We start from the raw sequence: 19,805 nt of genomic DNA, 5'->3' as shown, positions 1-19,805 counted from the left end.
TGTGACTTTTGTACCGGAAAAGATTTTTCTGATGGTGGCCATTCCAGATGTGAGCAATCCACAAAGGAAACAGAAGTACGCAGGCTATACACATTTTTAGAACAGAGACATTCCATAGTATGAGAACATTAGGTCTCTAGTATAACCATCATAGGGGCCTAACAGCTCATATTTCCAAGGTCATAGATTAAGATAAAATTCTTTTGCATCAGTAATTACAGTCCTCCCCCTCTGGCAGATTGTTTAGTCTCTGAACCTTTGTCCTTGGTTCCAGCAGGTTTGTTATGGACTTTTAGGAGGGGACCTGGGCATCAGGCCACCACACCAAGAATCCTTCATGGGGCTAACTTAGACCTTTGTCCCTGCAGAAAAGAAACAAGTCCTGCGGACACCAATTTTGCTTATTTTCGCCAGATAGCCATGCTTCTGCATAGTCATCCCTCCTCTCCGGCTTGCAAAATCAATGAAACATGGCTCAAGGACACCCCACCCCAGAAAACTCCTATAGCTAACTCTCCCTTCTTCCGTCTCCCCATTCCCAAACTCTCCCTTTGTTCCTAGCAACCATATATAGTGCCTGGCTAAAACTTGCCTTTTGAGCACTTATGTTTTTTTTTGCTGTGCTGCATTAATTCTACTTTAGTCAGTAAACTTCTTTTTTCTTTTATTAATTTTTTTAAAAAAAATACCAAAAAACACCAAACAAACTCAAGCATTTGTAAATTCGTTCATTCTGTTCTCTATATATATAATCAGAAATTCACATATCATCACATAGTTCCATGTTCATCATCATGGTCATTTCTTGGAATAATTGCTTCTATTCGGTAAAAGAAATAAAAAGAAAACGGAAAAATATTCATACATACCATAACCCCCACCCCTCCCCTTCACCGATCACCAGCATTTCACTCTAAATTTATTTTAACATTTGGTCCCCCTCTTATTCATCTTCATTCCATATGTTTTACTTATCTGTTGATAAGGTAGATAAAAGGAGCATCAGACACAAGGTTTTCACAATCACACAGTCACATTGTGAAAGCTATATCATTATATAATCAGCTTCAAAAAACGTGGCTACTGGAACACAGCTCCACATTTTCAGGCAGTTCCCTCCAGCCTATGCACTATATCTTGACTAACAAGGTGATATTTATTTAATGCATAAGAATAACCTCCAGGATAACCTCTCACTCTGTTTGGAATCTCTCAGCCATTGACACTTTATTTTGTCTCATTTCACTGTTCCCACTTTGGGTCGAGAAAGTTTTCTCAATCCCCTGATGCTGAGTCTCAGCTCCTTCTAGGGGTTTTCTTAATCCCTTGATGCTGAGTCTCACCTCATTCCAGGATTTCTGTCCCACGTTGCCAGGAAGGTCAGCATCCCTGAGAGTCATGTCCCACGTAGAGACGGGGAGGGTGCTGAGTTTACTTGTTGTGTTGACTGGAGAGAGAGACCTCATCTGAGCAAAAAAAAAGGTTGTGTTGGGGGTGACACTTAGGCCTAATTTCAAGTAGGCTTGACCTATCCTTTGTGGGGTTAAGTTACATATGAAAAACCCCAAGATTGGGGGCTCATCCTATAGCTTTGATTGTCCACCCTGCTTGTGAGAATATCAATAATTCAACTTGGGGAAGTTGAATCTTCCCCCTTTATTACAATTCCCTGAAGGGATCTTTGCAAATACTTTTTTATTCATTTTTCAAATAACTCTGGGAATTTTGGGGGCATCAGTCTGGACAAACCAACAAAATCTCATGCTGTACTCAAGGTTCCATATACCTCTGGTGTTCAATTAAGCTGTCTCCATAAGTTATATTAGGAAATGCACTAGTCAAAATATAAATTTTGTACCAAATAAACATTTTTTGCTTTAGTCTCACATATAAGGTAAAATTTTTAAATATTAATTACCATTTATTTTCAGCACCCTGCAGTAATGACATTCCTTTGTTCTTCCTCACGCAAAAACATTTTTGAAATTTGCACAGTTAATCACTATCCTTATACACTCTATGCATTCCTAGATTATACCATCTCAGTCTTTATCGTCTATCTTTCTTTGTGATTTCAATGTCCCCCTAGCCCTCATCCCTCAATCATTCTCACATTCAGCTTCATTCAGTGTTTTAACATATAATTGTTTTACAGTTAGGTAGTATTGTGTGTCCGTTTCTGAGTTTTTACATTCAGTCCTGTTGCACAATCTGTATCCTTTCAGCTCCAATTACCCAATATCTTACCCCATTTCTACCTCCTGCTGGTCTCTGTTACCAGTGAAATTCTCCAAGTTTATTTGCTAATGTCAGTTCATATCAGTGAGACCATACAGTATTTGTCCTTTTGTTTTTGGATAATCTCACTCAGCATAATGTCCTTAAGGTCCATCTATGTTGAAACATACTTCATAACTATATTCTGTCTTATGGCTGCATAATATTCCATCATATGTATGTACAACAGTTTGTTTAGCCACTTGTTTCTTGATGCTTGATGGACATTTTGGCTCTTTCCATCTCTTTGCAATTATAAATAATGCTGCTATAAACATTGTGTGCAAATGTCTGTCTGTGTCCTTACTCTCATGTCCTCTGAGTAGATACCTAGCAATGGCATTACTGGCTCATATAGCAATTCTATATTTAGTTTTGTGAGGATCTGCCAAACTGCCTTCCATAATAGTTGTACCATTTGACATTCCCACCAGCAGTGGATAAGTGTGCCTCTTTCTCCACATCCTCTTCAGCATTTGTCATTTTCTGGTTTATTGATAATGGCCATTCTAGTAGGTGTGAGATGATATCTCATTGTGGTTTTGATTTGCATTTCTCTAATAGCCAGGGAAGTTGAACATCTCTTCATGTGCCTTTTGGCTATTTGTATTTCCTCTTCTGAGAAGTGTCTGTTCAAGTCTTTGGCCCATTTTGAAATTGGGTTGGCTGTCTTTTTCTTGTTGAGTTGAACAATCTCTTTATAAATTCTGGATACTAGACCTTTATCTGACATATCATTTCCAAATATTGTTTCCCCCGTGTAGGCTGTCTTTTTACTTTCTGGATGAAGTTCTTTGATGCGCACAAGTGCTTAATTTTGAGGAGGTCCCATTTATTTGTTTATTTCTTCAATGCTCTTGCTTTGGGTGTAAGGTCTAGGAAACTGCCTCCTAGTATTAGATCTATAAAATATTTCCCTACATTTTCTTCTAACAGTTTTTTCCTCTTAGCCTAATGTTTAGGTCTTTGATCCATTTTGAGTTAGTATTTGTATAGGGTGTGAGATATGGGTCTTCTTTCATTCTTTTGCATATGGATAGCCAGTTCTCTAGGCACCATTTATTGAAGAGAGTCTTCTGTCCCAGGTGAGTTGATTTAACTGCCTTATCAAATATCAATTGTCCTTAGATGAGAGGGTCTATATCTGAATACACTATTCTATTCCATTGGTCAGTATATCTTTCTTTATGCCAGTACCATGCTGTTTTGACCACTGTAGCTTCATAATATGCCTTACATTCAGACAGCATGAGACCTCCGACTTCATTTTTTTTTCTCAGGATACTTTTAGCTATTTGGTGCCGCTGCAGATAAATTTGGTTATTAGTTTTTCTATTTCTGAAAAGTAATTGCTAGGATTTTAATTGGTATTGCATTGAATTTGTAAATCAATTTAGGTAGAATTGACATCCTAACTATATTTAGTCTTCCAATCCATGAACACGTTATGCCCTTCTATCTATTTTGGTCTTGTGATTTCTTTTAAGAATTTCTTGTAGTTTTCTTTGTATAAGTCTTTTGTCTCCTTAGTTAAATTTATTCCTAAATATTTTATTCTTTTGGTTGCAATTGTAAATGGAATTCTTTTCTTGATTTCCCCCTCACACCGTTCATTACTAGTGTATTGAAACAGTACAGATTTTTGAGTGTTGATCTTGTAACCTGCCACTTTGCAGTATGCATTTATTAGCTCTAGTAGTTTTCCTGTGGATTTTTGGGGTTTTCAACATACAGCATCATATCATCTGCAAACAGTGAGAGTTTTACTTCTTCCTTTCCAATTTCGATGCCTTATATTTCTTTTTCTTCTCTAATTGCTCTGGCTAGAACTTCCAATACAATGTTGAATAACAGTGGTGATAGTGGACATCCTTATCTTGTTCCTGATCTTAGGGGGAAAGTTTTCAGTTTTTCCCCATTGATGATGATGTTAACTGTGGGCTTTTCATACATTCCATTTATCATTTTGAGGAAGTTCCCTTCTATTCCTATCCTTTGAAGTGTTTTCAACAGGAAAGGATGTTGAATTCCATTAAATGCCTTTTCTATATCAATCAAGATGATCATGTGGTTTTCTGCTTTGATTTGTTGATATGATGTATTACATTAATTGATTTTCTTATGTTGAACCATCCTTGCACATCTGGGATGAATCCTGCTTGGTCATGATGCATAATTCTTTTAATGTGTTCCTGGATTCGATTTGCTAGAATTTTTTTGAGGATTTTTGCATCTATATTCATTAGAGAGATTGGTCTGTAGTTTTCTCTTTTTGTAATATCTTTGTCTGTCTTTGGTACGAGGGTGATGTTGGCTTTGTAGCATGTGTTAGGTATCTTTTCTTTCTCTTTAATTTTTACTTTTTGTTTGCTTTGGGGTTATTTTGCTGTTCTTTCTCTACTTCTTCCAAGTTGACAGTAAATTCCTCGAGTTTTGCCCTTTCTTCTTTATTGATATAGGCATTTAGGGCAATAAATTTCCCTGTTAGCACTTGTGGTAGTTAGATTCAGTTGTCAACTTGTCCAGGTGAATGTACCTAGTTTTGTTGCTGCGGACATGAGCCAATGGTACGTTAACCACATCTGTTGCTAATTACATCTGCAGTTGGTTAGGAGGCGTGCCTGTTGCAATGAATGACGTCTGACTTAATTGGCTGGTGCTTAAATGAGAGAATGCAATGTAGCACAGCTGAAGCACCTTGGCATTCCTCATCTGAGCACTTGCAGCTCAGCCCAGGCCTTTGGAGATGCAGAAAGGAATTACCATGGGGACAGTTGTTGGAACTCAAAGGCCTGTAGAGAAGGCCATCAGAGACCATCCTGTGCCTTCCATGTAAGAAAGAACCTCAGTGGGAAGTTAGCTGCCTTTCCTCTGAGGAACTAACAAAATCAATCCCCTTTTATTAAAAGCCAATCAGTCTCTGGTGTGTTGCATTCCGGCAGCTAGCAAACTAGAACAGCACTGCCTTTGCTGCATCCCATAAGTTTTCATATGTTGTGTATTCATTTTGATTTACCTCCAGATATTTACTGATTTCTCTTGTAATTTCTTCCTTGACCCACTGGTTGTTTAAGAGTGTGTCATTGAGGCTCCACACATTTTTGAATTTTCTGGCATTCTGCCTATTATTGTTTTCCAACTTCATTCCTTTATGATCTGAGAAAGTGTTTTGTATGATTTCAATCTTTTTAAATTTATTGAGACTTGCATTGTGACACAGCATATGGTCTATCCTTGAGAATAATCCCTGAGCACTTGAGAAAAGTGTGTATCCTGCTGTTGTTTGGTGTAATGTTCTATAAATGTCTGTTAAGTCTAGCTCATTTATTGTATTATTCAAATTCTCTGTTTCTTTATTGATCCTCTATCTAGATGTTCTGTCCATTGATGAGAGTGTGGAATTGAAGTTTCCTTCTCTTATGGTAGATGAGTCTATTTCTCTTTTCAGTGTTCTCAGTGTTTGCCTCATGTATTTTGGAGCATTCTTGCTCGGTGCCTAAATATTTATGATTGTTATGTCTTCTTACTGAATTGTTCCTTTTATTAATACATGGTGTCCTTCTTTGTCTCTTTTAACTGTTTTGAATTTGAAGTCTAAATTGTTGGATATTGGTATCGCTTCTCCTGCTCTTTTCTGATTGTTATTTGCATGGAACATTTTTTTCCAACCTTTCACTTTCAACATATGTTTATCCTTGGGTCTAAGATGCATTTCCTGTAGACAGTATATAGATGTGTCCTGTTTTTTAATCTGGCAGAGCCAGAAATTGGTCACAAATTCTCCCAGTGATTTTTTGTTTTAATTTCTCCCTCATTTTTGAAGGACGATTTTGCTGGATATAGAATTCTTGGTTGGCAATTTTTCTCTTCTAGAAATTGAAATATATCATTCCGTTGTCTTCTCACCTCCATGATTTCTGCTGAGAAACCTAAGCATAGTCTTATTGGCTTCCCTTGTATGTGATGGATTGATTTTCTCTTGCTGCTTTCAAGATTCTCTCTCTCTCTTTGACATCTGACATTCTGATTAATAAGTGTCTTGGAGTATGTCTATTTGAATCTATTCTATTTTGGGTATGCTGCACTTCTTGGATCTGTAATTTTAAGTCTCTCATAAGAGTTGGGAAATTTTCAGTGATAATTTCCTCCATTAGTTTTTCTCCTCCTTTTCCCTTCTCTTCTCCTTCTGGGACACCCACGATGCATATATTCATGTGTTTCATATTGTCATTCAATTCCCCGAGTCTCTGATCATATTTTTCCATTTTTTCCCTATATTTTCTTTTACTTGCCAGATTTCAGATGTTCCATTCTCCAGTTCATTAATCTTATCTTCTGCCTCTTGAAATCTAACATTGTAGGTTTCCATTGCTTTTTTTCATCTCTTCTACTGTGCCTTTCATTCCCATAAGTTCTGTGATTTGTTTTTTTCAGACTTTCAATTTCTTCTTTTTGGTCATTCCTTGCCTTCTTTATATCCTCCCTCAATTCTTTGATTTGGTTTTTGATGAGGTTTTCCATGTGTGTTTGTATATTCTCAATTAATTGTTTCAGCTCCTGTATGTCATTTGAATTGTTGATTTGTTCCTTTGACTGGGGCCATATCTTCCATTTTCCTAGTGTGATTTGTTATTTTTTGCTGGTGTCTAGTCATTTAATTACCTTAATTAGTTTATTCTAGAGATTGCTTTCACTTCTTTTACCTAGGGTTTTCTTGCTGGATGAATTTGTTTTCTATCTGTTCTTTGACATTCAGTTCAGCTTTATCTGGACCTCTAGCTTAAGTTTTGTTTAACTGAGGAGAATTTTTCAGTTATCATTTTCTTGGTTCTTGCCCTGCTTTTATGGTGCCTTTCCCCTCCCCCCTCTTACTAGGGTCTACATAGGTATTATAGACCCCAGCCGGATTTTCCCAGACCAAACTGGCCTCCTGTCAGGAGGAAAGAGTCACCTGTGTCAGTTTTCTAAGGGTGCACCCAACAGGTTGAAAGACTTTCCTGTGAAGGCTCTAGACTCTGCTTTTCAAATCCTGCCTAGTATATGGTGCTTGTCCGCCTGCAGGTCCCACCAGCATAAGCTGATGTAGTACCTTTAACTTTGGCAGACTCTCCTTGCTGGGTTTGTGGTGGAGAGAGAGGAGAGGTTGTGGGCTGGCTTTAATTGCTTCAAATTTCCAAGCCCTGGGGTCTGAATTCTTTGAGGGAGGGATTGCACCTGAGTTGGACCTAAAGTCTCCCCTGGGGAAGGCATTGGTTCCAAACAAGCTCTCAAAGAAGCTAGTTTCTGCCTATGCGTGGGGCAGTTGCAGCCTGAGAAGTCCTGCTGCTGTATCCAAAGGGAGCCAAGACTTTGTAGAAACACAGCCACAAAAACCTCTGTTTCTTTTTTTTTTCTTTTTTCGTCAGCCCTGCCCCTTGGCGCCGGGGCAAAAATGAGCGACATCTGCCTTGACCTGGTTCACCTGAGCTGGGGGCCTATTTTCAGTAGTTAGAATTTGTGAATTCATTCTACAGTTGTAGCTTAGTTGTGCTCAGCCCCTGCTGCTGGTAAAGTCTCTTTCATTTCCCCTCTGGGAAGCAGCCTGTGGGGGAGGGATTCCAACCAACATGGCTAGGGTAACTCACAGTTCTGGGGGTGCTCACAGCCGGTCCAGCTGGTCCAGACTGGGGTACGCTGTGTGTCCAGTCACTGACATGGCTCCAGGAGCTGTTCTGTACTGTTCCTGGTTATTTAGTAGCTGTTCTGGAGGATGAACTAAATCCCACACCTCGATAAGCAGCCGTCTTGGCTTCTCCCTCAGTAAACTTCTTTTATACTGAAGTCTGTCCTCCCACTCACCTTCCTTTTAGGTAAAATAATAAATTTTCCAGTTGCCTTTAGGCACCTTGAGAGATGCCTGCTGTCAGCAAGCAAACACTTCCTAACTCAGATAACATTATAAGGAGAAAGACAAAATAAATATCTGAAGTAAGTTCAGGAAAAAAAAAAAACTATGATAGAAGAGAACGTGCAATTAAAAAAATAGCAGTGAGCTATGAGACCTTGAGTTCTTTTAGTTAAATTGAAACAATAGTATAAAATATAACTATAAATACCCCCTTTTCCTTGAAAGTATTCAAGCATATAGCAAAATTGAAAGAGTATTAAAATGAATACCCGTAATTCCTCAATCTAAGCTTAACCATATTTTACCATATTTGCTTCATGATATATATGTAATTTTGCTGAAACATTTATGGGAAATTACAGATAACCTGAAACTTAGCTGAAAAATTGTAACACACATTTCTAGACCATAAGGACAATCTCCTACATAACCACAGTACTATTATCATACCAGCAATACAAACAATCCTTCCAGAGTGTTGCCTACACCCTGTCTTTATTTAAATTTACATAAACGTCCTCGAAAATGTTTTGTGTAGTAAAGTGTCCTTTTTATTATAAACACAGAATACTATCAAGGACCATTATTACAAATAGCCACGGGAACTAGTATTAAACCTGCTCATTCAATCAACGAGTTTGTTTTAGTAAACATGCTTCACAAGACAATCTCTTAGTAGCATCTCCTAGCTCTTGAAAGTCAGCTAATTAGGGATGGACCATTTCCATAAATACATCTCTGAGTGCCTGTCAATCAACAATCCTGAATTTCACACTTCCCAAATAGGATGAGCAGTCCACATAAGATGAGATGAATGACATGCTCGGGGAGGCAGCCTGACCAGCACAGCTCTCCCTTACACCAATAGTAAGCAAGAAACTCAGCTTTGTCTTTTTAAATTTCAGATATTGATTAGTAGTTTCATCACCATTTGGTGCTTGTGGTGTACTGTAAAATTATGCTAATTAGGATGGTACAGGCAGTTCATTTCACTATAAAGATTTTATTTTCCTAAAGCAAAAAATCTAGGGAGTGATAATTTAGCACCTTTGGAAAAATATATATACTTCTCTTAGCCTTTCAGTAAATGATTTTAATAGCAGTGATGATCCTTTCCCAAATCAATTATTTCAATAGGGTTTGAAAACTGGTAATTTTTGAATTCTACAATTTATTAGCTGGTTTTTCTTGATCAGCTGTGGGTATTTATTTAACTTGAAATAGTGACAAGGTAAAAGCTTAACCTTTACTTTGAACCATCAGTTTTACAAAGGAGAAGCTGATGAAATAATCCCCTATAGTGACGGCAGGTGAAGGAGGGTATGCTGCTTATTTCTTTTTTGGATATCATTGTAGATTAGGGATGTGTGTATGTGTGTGTGTGTAGTTCAATAAGGTTTCAATAAAGTACAATCATGCTTTTGATGCCCAGGATGTCCCATGAATCCATATTTATAGTTCAAAATCTAATTTATCTTTGCAAAGATTTCCTTAATTTATTTAATCCCGATACCACATTTACTATGAGAATTGTTTTTACTTTGCTATATGTTGTAACAAATAATTGCTAGCTGGGTGTGGATAGCTGGGCATGTATTCTCTGTTTTTCTGGCTCAACCTCAATGTGGGGCAGGAAGAGTGTTTTTGGGTTTGGGGGCTGGACCCTCTTAGTGATCCTGCCCCTTTCCTGTGTGTTCACCTTAAGACCTAATTTCAATCCAACACCGCAGGATTCCATGTATGTTCTCTCCCTTCTTTTTTTGTAACTAATTGTTCCAATATTAAAAACCCCAACTTTCACTATCCTTAATATATTTCCTTATTTCATCAATCCTCCTATGTGTGATCCATCTCCTATCTCTACTGCCACCTCTTTCCCCACACATGCAACCCTTCCTTTCCCTGCTTGTGCTTTGACTTCTCATGGGCAGCCACGAGCCCTCCATACCCCAGCATGAAGACAGCTTCACCATTCCTGGGTTTTGACCTCCTCCTCTTTATCTTGCTCAGCCTCTGAAACCCCGTACAGTTCTGCTCCCATGTGTGGACGCCCTCTGTGACCCTCCCGTACTCTGCCCACCCAACAGGAACCCACCTTTCACCCTCTATTTCTGAGACCCTTGGTGAGGCCCCCTCATGCTTGGATGCTTCTTCCCTCTGCTCAGGTTCTGACTTTCCATGCCAAGTCAGCCTTTTTCAATTTGTGAGGGAACTACCCAAGCCATGAATCTCCAGAGGCAGTGAGCATTGATGGCGAGCTTGAAGGCTGATAACACATTACCCTATTACACTTTCTCACCCAACATATTCACATCCCTCCCATATGCAAAATAAATCCATGCTCAGAAATCAATTAGAAATAAGCCCTCTCTGGTACTTAGAATAGTTTGCTTAAGGTTCTCCCATTGAGCAGTATGTATCAGTACTCCATTCTTTTAATGGCTGAATAATATTCCTTTGTATGTGTATACCACATTTTGTTTATCCATTCAGCTGATGGAAATTTGGGTTGTTTCCCCTTTTTCAGTATTAGAAATAAATGTACTATTGTATTCGTAATATTTTTCCCCCCTAAAAAAATATCAGCAATGTGTGAAAAGACACTGTTATACAGATCTCCTCAACAAACTTTCTTCCTAGATTTAATATTCATTATTGATTTTGCACAAACAAGTCTTTACTCTGATGTTTATATAATGATAATTTTCCAACTTCACTGCTCTCATTGCACTTACCAGTCATCATTCTACTGGTGAGAAGAGTCCCCCCTTTTCCTTTAATTAATTAATTAATTAATTTAGTTTTCTACCTAATATTTTCAGTGGGGATTCATTGATTCCTATTTAATAAACTTTTGGTTTTGTTGATCTTTCTCTAGGTTGTTTCTTTCTGCTCATCTTTGCTATTATTCTTCTTTTATTTGCTTTGGGGTTAGTTTGCTGATCTTTCTCTAAATTCTACATGTAAGCAGCAAAGTCCTTGAGTTTTGCTCATTCTTGTTTTAAATATATGCATTTAGGGGAATACTTTCCATCTTACCACTGCCTTTTCTGCATCCCATAAATTCTGATATGTTTAATTCTCATTGTCATTCATCCCCAGACATTTATTGTTTTCTCTAGGAATTTCTTCTTTAACCCAATGGTTATTTAAGAATGTGTTGTTTAATCTCCATATATTTGTGAAGGTTACTGTTTTTGGTGATTATTAATTTCCAACCTTATTACATTGTGGTCAGAGGAAGTGCTTTGGATAATTTCAGTCTTACTAAATTTATAAAAATTCAGTTTGTGTCTGAGCATATGATCTGTCTGGACAACATTCCATGTTCAGTAGAGAAGAATGTATATCTTGGAGTTTTGGGGTATAATATTCTATCTGTGTCTGTTAAGTCTTATTCGTTTATCAGAATGTTTAAGTTCTCTGTTTCCTTGTTGATCTTCTGATTCTTCCATCTATGGAGGAGAGAGGTGTATTGAATTCTCCCAGTTTTAATGTTGAAATGTCTATACCTCCTTTCAGTTTTTGCCAATATTTGCCTCATATACGTTGGAGGTCCTTGTTTGGGAGCATAAAATTAATTCTGATTATTATTTGTTCTTTGTGAATTGTCCCTTTTATTAATGTGCAGTGTCCTTCTTTGTCTCTTATGACCTATTTACATTTAAAGTCTCTTTTATCTGATGTTAGTGTAGTACTCCTGCTGTCTTTTGGTTACAACTTGCATAGAACATCTTTTTCCTCTTTTCACTTTCAATCTAATTGTGTCTTGGTTCTGAGATGTGTCTCTTGTGAACAGTGTATAGACAGATTATATATTTTTGATTCATTCTACCTAGCTGTGTCTTTTAATTGTTGAGTTTAGTCCATTAGAATTCAAAGTTATGACTGTTAAAGTCATTCTTGAATCTACCATCTTATTCTTTAAGTTTTATGTCACATCTCTCTCTATTTTTTCCCTCTCTCCCTTTTTACTCTTTCAATTACTGATACTTGTATTCTTCAATTCTATGCCCTCCTTCACATCTCCTTCTTCTGACATTTTCTTCAGCTGAGAGGACTCCCTTTAGTATTTCTTGTAGAACAGGTCTCTTGTTGACTAGTTCTCTTAGTTTTTGTTTGTCTTTGAAGATTTTAATCTCCCTGTCAGTTTTGAAGGACAACTGCGCTGGATAAAGAACTGTTGGCCTGAAATCTTTCTCATTCAGCATCTTAAATGTATTATACTTCTGCCTTCTTACTTCCATGGTGGCTGTTGAATATTGCAAACTTAGTCATATGTGTTTTCTCCTGCATGTAGTAGATTGCTTTCCTCGTGCTGTTTTCAGTAACTTTCTGTTTCTCTTCAATATTTGGTAGTTCGATTTGTCTGTGTCTTGGAGTAGGCTTATTTGGATTTATTCTATTTGGTGTTCATTGGGCCTCTTTGATTCATGTATTTATGTCTTTTATAAGGGTTAGAAAGTTTTTCCCAATTATGTCTTCAACTACCTTTCCCAGCCCTTTATTCTTCTCTTCTCCTTCTAGGACACCAGTGATTCTTATACTTGTCTGCCTCCTGTTCTCCATCATCTCCCTGAGATCTAGTTCCATTTGTCCATCTTTCTTGCTATTTGTCCTTTTATGTGCTCTAGTTCAATAGTTCTGTCTTCTAGCTCACTTGTTCTTCCTTTGGCCTTTTTGAATCTGCTATTGTGTATCTCTAGTATATTTCTAGTTTGGTCTAATGTATCTTTCATGTCAGAAAGATCTACCATTTTTCTATGTATCTTTCATTTTCTTCTTTATGCTCTTTTATTGTCTCCCAGATCTCCTTCATTTCTTTATAAATATCCTTGAATAGTTGTTCCACATCCTCTGTTCTCTCTGGTGCTTTGATTTGTTTATTTGGCTTTGTCATTTCCCCTTGGATCTGCATGGGCTCTGTGATTTTCTGTTGTGTTTGGGGCATTTGCTTATCTTAATAAGGTTATTTTGTACATTGGTTTCCTTCAATTATCTAAACATTTTATTTACTTGGTTTTCCATTGAGGATTTCCCTTTGCACTTGGTTTGTTGGTAATTCCCCACAAAATGAAGGCCCAGATCTCATATAGGGGATATAATTTTACTTGGAGGTCTATTGAAACTAGTATGCGGTACTTCATAGGGTATAGTTTTACTTGAGTGTCTATTAAATGTAGACTTGAAGTACAAGTGTACTTCAGTGGTAACATACCTGCCTGCCCGCCACTCAAGAGACCTGGGCTCAATACCTGGTCCATGAACAACCAAAAAAGGTTAAATAAATAAATAATAGTAATAAAATAAATATTTAATATATATGAAAAAAGCCCAATAACAACAACAAAAAAAACACTACACCAAAGTCAAAAGGAGATAAACCAAGGTATGTTGTGAATGAACTCATACTGTCCCACAGAGGGAGAGAAAATAAAAATTAAAGAAAAATAAATAAATAAGATAATGTAATAAGAAAATAAAAATAAGAAATAAAAATCAGCAGAAAACGTAAATATTTAATACATATATAAAAATGAAAATAATAATGCTGCCTATAAAGAATGTATGTACATGTATATGTGTATATATATATATATATATATTCCTTATATGTACATATAATCAGAAAAAAGAGGAAAAGAAAAAAGTGCCTAGGAATATAGGGAGTCTGCTTTCTTGTAGTCAGCGCTTTCCCTAGCTGGTGGCTCTCCTTAGATGTCTTCTCTCCTCAGGCACGTGCCTAAGGTAGCAGCTGCGGAGATTACATGCATCACATTGGGGACGCTCTCTGTCCACAATGGCAGATCAGCAGGTCCTGGTGTATGGGATGGGGGAGCAGATCAGCACCCGTGGAGGGGAGCAGCTGACCTGCAGCACTGTGCCTGTTTTTAGCACCTGGCCAGGTGACCACTCCAGCATTGCAGGGTGTGGCTCTTCACAGCAGACAGCGGGGCCACCTCTGTGGTCCCCGAGGGTGCTGCTCAGGGAGGTCTCCTCAGTCAGCAGCCGGGACAGGCTGGATCAGAGGGAGGTTGGTTTCTTCCAATCCACCCCACCCCACACACTGGGGCCACCTACAATGGGGATCCCTGACGATCTGATCCCCCTACCTCTCTCCTCCCCAAAACACCCTGAAGACCCTCTTCAATGACTTATTCCCCAGAATTGCAGTCCCAGTCATTCTCTCCCACTCCCTATCTTATCCCACAGACCAGGGGTGATTTCAATCTACTCTGCTCCCTCATCTTCCCAGAACCGACCATTTATATTTTGTATATATTTTTTGTCATTGAAAACTATTAGTTTTGATTTTAGTCATTTCATTTGTTTGTTTATATATTTTTGTTTTCACCTGCATGCTTTGGGTTCAATTGTGTATTTTTTTATTCTATCTCATTTCAAATATCTACGTTTTTCTGTTCATTTTGTTTTAATGGTTTACGTTATATATCATTAACTTATTGTGGTTGATGTTGAAATAACACTATATTACATCAAGCGTAATACAATGGTATATTGATTTTTCATGCATCCCATTTTTATAATATTCTTGTCATATGTTTTAATTCTACATATGTTTAAATTCCAAAATATAGTCTGTAAAGAGATTAAAAATTAAAATGTTTCTGCATTATTCTAAACATTTTCATATAAATATATTTCAAAGACAAGCACCAACTTGTAGGAGTATATTGAGTGAATAAGGGATGGGGGGAATTATTTTAATTATTTTGCTCTCCATCAATCACCCACCTACCTCCTCATTGGTAGTCTCTTCTATATATAATATTCGAATTACATTTTAATTTTAATTTCAATTACTTTTCAGTTTTCAGAAATGATACACAGAGTATACTATGCATCCATATGGTTTAATAAACTGCTATGTGTTATTTTTCCCTCCCACTCCAAATTCATGCCTAGTTTTGAAGCAATTTACAGGATTTATTATTTTGTAAATTTTCCCACACTATGTTCACAAGCGTTATGACAGCAATAGCAATTTGATGTTATGGTCAGGTAGTCTTCAGCTCTATCTTGCCTGCAATGTGTGGACAACTGGCCTTTCTATAATTTTAAATTGTAGTGATATTCATGTTATGTTAAGGAAGAACTGAAGGTTTATTCTCGAACATTGGGAAACAGAAGTATTTTCTCTTTTCTTTCCTCTCTCCTTTTAGAATGATATGAAATAGAGGCAGGTAGCAGCCCCTTCTCTGCCCCAGCTCTCATCCCAGAGGAGACCAGGGCTGGCCGGAGCACATACACACATGCACACGTGTGCCCAGTGCTGTGGACGGGCGGCCATTTACTCAGGTGGGTCCATGTTAGACACATTATCTTGCAGCTTGATGTTTGTAACTTAACAGTATCGCGGTAAGGACAATTCAACCCCAGAGTCATGGTTTCCGTAGGCAGTTTCAGAAAAGAAAATGCAGATGATTAGTGAGCATATGAAAAAACCCATAAAAAGCTAAATGAAATATATAACTGACTATATTTCACCTACTTGAATGATAAGGAGGAACAGCATTTTATAATATAGAGTATTATTGAGGAGATGGTTGGAAAAGGCCCTTTGGTACTTTGTTCAGTTGTCACTTTCTAATGAAGCCTACTCTGACCATCTCATTGGAAATTGTAACCGTTTCTGTCCTAAGCCTCCTCATATTGCATCTCCTGGGCCCGTTTATCCCATGTTTTCATTTTCTGTTGGCACCTTTCACCTCCCAAAAGACCTGTTGTATTCAACAGACATGTGTAGAGCACTTTCTACGTGCAGGCAGATCACTTAGTGATCTTAGAGGTCTGAACATGTTGAAATCAGTCACTCAATATTGTAATTCTATTAGGGTAGATGCAAATGCAAAGTATTCATTAATAGAGATGGGTATATGGGAAATTTGTATTTCCTGCATGATTTTTGTAGAACGTATCTTAAAAAATACCCTAAAAAATCCTGTAGCATTGTTAAAATATTTACAAATACATCACATTTAAAAATTTAAACAGTTTAACTTGATCTATGTAGTAATTCAAATTCTTAGGATTCATTTCTTGGATATATTCAGTATGTGCACAAAGAAATATGTGAAGTATATACATTGCAGGAGTTTGAGATAAAGGTGAGAAATAATTTACCTGTTTTTCACTAGGAGACTGCTTAAATAAATCATGATGCATCTATATCATGATCTGATATGAGAAAGTAAATCATTTTTGTCTGTTACATAGGGAATTGTTGATTATGTCCCAGGCACTGTTCTAAACAGTTTACACACCTCGATTGATTCTAGACTTATCAAAACCCAGTGAGGTAAGGACAGTAACAATCCATTCTCATTTAACAGATGGAAACATTGGAACACAGAGACTTTCACTGATGTTGCCAGTGTCCCAAGGACAGTCAGTCCTAGATCTAGGGTCAAACCCACAGGTGGCTCAGGAGTCTGTTCCCATCATCACCACCCTACCCTGCCCCTAAGTCGTGGGTCCACGTGAACGGTGGGGAGCAGAAAGCACGGTATCCTAGTGTTCTCGTCTGTAAGCTTCTAAAATGCGATATACCAGAAATGGAAAGGCTTTCAAAAAGAGGAGTGTGTTAAGTGCAAGTTTACATTTCTAAGGCCATGAAAATGTCCAAATTAAGGCATCCAAGAAAAGATACCTTGGTTCAAGAAGGACGATGATGTTTCTGGTTTCTCCCTCAGCTGGAAAGGCACATGGTGACATCTGCCAGCTTTTTCTCCAGACTTCTTCCAGGGCTTCCCTGGGTGTTTTCTTTATGTATCTCCAAAGTTCTCTGGCTGTGTGTATTCTGTTGGCTCTGTTGGCTCTTTACAAAATGGAGATGTCTTGGGCCAGCCTCTCCAGAACATCAAATAGTTCCACCTCCCTATCCCATATTATTGATAACTCTTTATCAATAGCCCCTGTGAAGCTTATTCCTAGAAAGGATAGGCTGAGCCTAATTGAAATTAGGCCAAAGAGTCACCCACAGAGAGCTTCTTTTGCTGCTCATATGTGACCTCTCACTCTAAGGCAGCTCAGGAGGTGTGTCCTGTCCTCTATGTGGGACATGATTCCTATGGGTGTAAATCTCCCTAGCAATATGAGACAGTTAGACCTTGCTACCTATCATAACTTGCTAACCCCCAACCAGGACCATTCCAACCAATCCCTAAAGAACATTTAGGGCAATTTGTAAGATTCCACAAGGGTTCCATGCACTAGAGTGACCTTCTAGAGACCTACAACCTCCAAATAGGTCCCTGGACCACCTAACTCATGAAACCTAGATGGCCCAGCATCTCTAGAACATCAGATAGTTCCATCTCCCTACTTTATATTTTTGACAGACCTTACCAACATGGAAAAATTAGAATGGCCATAGCCCAAATATCCCTAAAGAGAGGGATAAAAGATCAATTCATTGTCCACTTTAGATGGACCCTTTCTATCTAAATATCATCATATGGAAGTTGTTTCTCTGGGGATATTTAGATTTCCAGGGAAGACTTCTCCAATATTCTGTAGCTGGCTGTTGGGTTCTTGTGAGCAGATTGTGAAAGGTGCTGAGGGTCTCAATGCCAGTGTGTGGAGCTTGGAAACCCAGATTCCAAGTACTTGTCCTTGTTCTGATGCATCGTTTTTACCTCACCTTGCCGACTCAGCAGTTACTTAATAATGATAGTGAGGGATTTGACTAGAGTATCTCTGAGGTCCCTAAAGTTGTGAAATATTTGTGATAGGATACTGAAGGAACATTACTTCAAGAAGAGAAAAGCAGAGCAGAGACTCAGTAGTCAGGGAAGAAAAGATTGCTCTAAAGAGAGCTAGTAAATTTGTTTTTTCCAAACTTTTGTAAATTACATTTTAACCAACTGGTGTTGCATTCTTAACAGTTACTGTTATTTTGAAAGTTACAATTCGTAATGAATTATACAGTACTGTGTTAGATAAGATTCTCAGAAAATATTGGTCAATCTCTTAAATTAATGTGTTACCAGGATTGGAAAATCCAATAGTGCAGAGATTGGGTCCAAGCCTGACCTCTGCCCTTCACAGATTGTGTGTTCTTGGGAAGACATTGAATACCTGAGGTTTTCTTTCATCACCTCTAAAAATGGGAATAGTTTTTGGAGGTAACCATTTTGATGACCAAAAGAGATAAAAGATGTAAAAATGCTTTGTACATTGCCCAGTTCCTTGTAGTAATATGTGATAAAAACACTTTGAAAATACCAAAGTAATATTGTATTTTAAAAATAATTTCTCAAAATGTTTGAAAACAAATCTTACAGTCCTTTACAAAAAAAAAATCTTTGAAAACAAAATCTGTGTTATCATTAGGAGCTTGGTGTGAAGTGTTGGGATTCAGTTGTGTTACATTTAGCTCACCAGGGTCCCTCGTGTTGTCTCCCAGGTCAGCACGTGGAGGGAGTATTCCCTGTCTCCCATCTCCCCACTAAGGCCACATAGTGCTGTTTCCCTAGAACCTCTTTTCCTTGCTTCACAGAAGTCATTGGTGGGGTTTGGTGAGGACACTGGGAAGGGGAAAGCCCTTGTCTCTCAGTCTTCCCCGCTGACTTTCTCTGAAGCCAGGTCTCTCTATATTGGGCTGAGCTAATTTCAACTCCACTGTGATGGGGAAGGGAGCAATCAGCCCCTTGGCTGTTTGTTTGGATTCTTATGAGCACTTGTGACCCAGTGTATCAGAATTTGGTGTGAAAGGCATAAGTGGGTGGTACTTTCATTGTAACTGATGATTTTTGTTTACTAATATTGTGCTCCTGGCAGCTAGGATGCATTAGATGGTGCCCTTCAATGGGGCCCAAATGGCTAGTTCAGATCCCTGCATTGCACTAGTTGTCAGTGGGAAAGTCTCCATATTTTTCCCTCATTTATAAAATAAATACAATGATACTCATTCTCCAGGTTTATCTGAGGAGTTCAATGGGAAAGCGAGTAGAGAATTGCTTAACACATAGTGATTATGCAAAAAACAATTTTTCCCATTCAGTGTGAATGCATTATTCTTGCTATTTTTTTATATATCCAATAGCACCTTATAATATTTCAAAAGATATCTATTTTCAAGGGCAAGGCATTACAGTTTTAGCTGAAGACGTAAGAGAAAGATTCCTTTTTTAAAAGCAAGGACTTAATCACATGTTTTGCTCTAAATATTATCTCATCCTAATATGTCATCATAAGAATTCAGAGTACTAGCATTTAATAAAAATAGTCATCTCTTCTACTGAGTGGTTCTTTATCCTTGCTCATATTGCAATCATCTGGGAGATTATTAATAAATTTATCAATGCCTGAATTTCTGTCTAAAGCTGCCAGATTTTGCAAATGAGTATACACCACATCCAGGTACATTTGAGTTTCAGATAAAACCCAGATAATATTTGGGATAACTCAAGAACATCCACTCAACTGAAACCTCTCTTTTGAGAAAAACAGGTTTTCTTTTTCTTTCTTAACTAAAATCTTCTGTACTTTATACTTCCTCCTAATTCGTAGAAATGCACTCATTTTATATTTAATGGCCAGCTAAAGTCCACTTGGGAAAGACCTAAGTTGATGTAGCTGATGAGCCACTGTAATGATTGGTAGAGCACAGGTCAAG

This window comes from Tamandua tetradactyla, chromosome 13, assembly GCF_023851605.1.
Source record: "Tamandua tetradactyla isolate mTamTet1 chromosome 13, mTamTet1.pri, whole genome shotgun sequence".
NCBI classification, from domain to species: domain Eukaryota; kingdom Metazoa; phylum Chordata; class Mammalia; order Pilosa; family Myrmecophagidae; genus Tamandua; species Tamandua tetradactyla.
Note: the sequence above shows the minus strand (reverse complement) of the source record.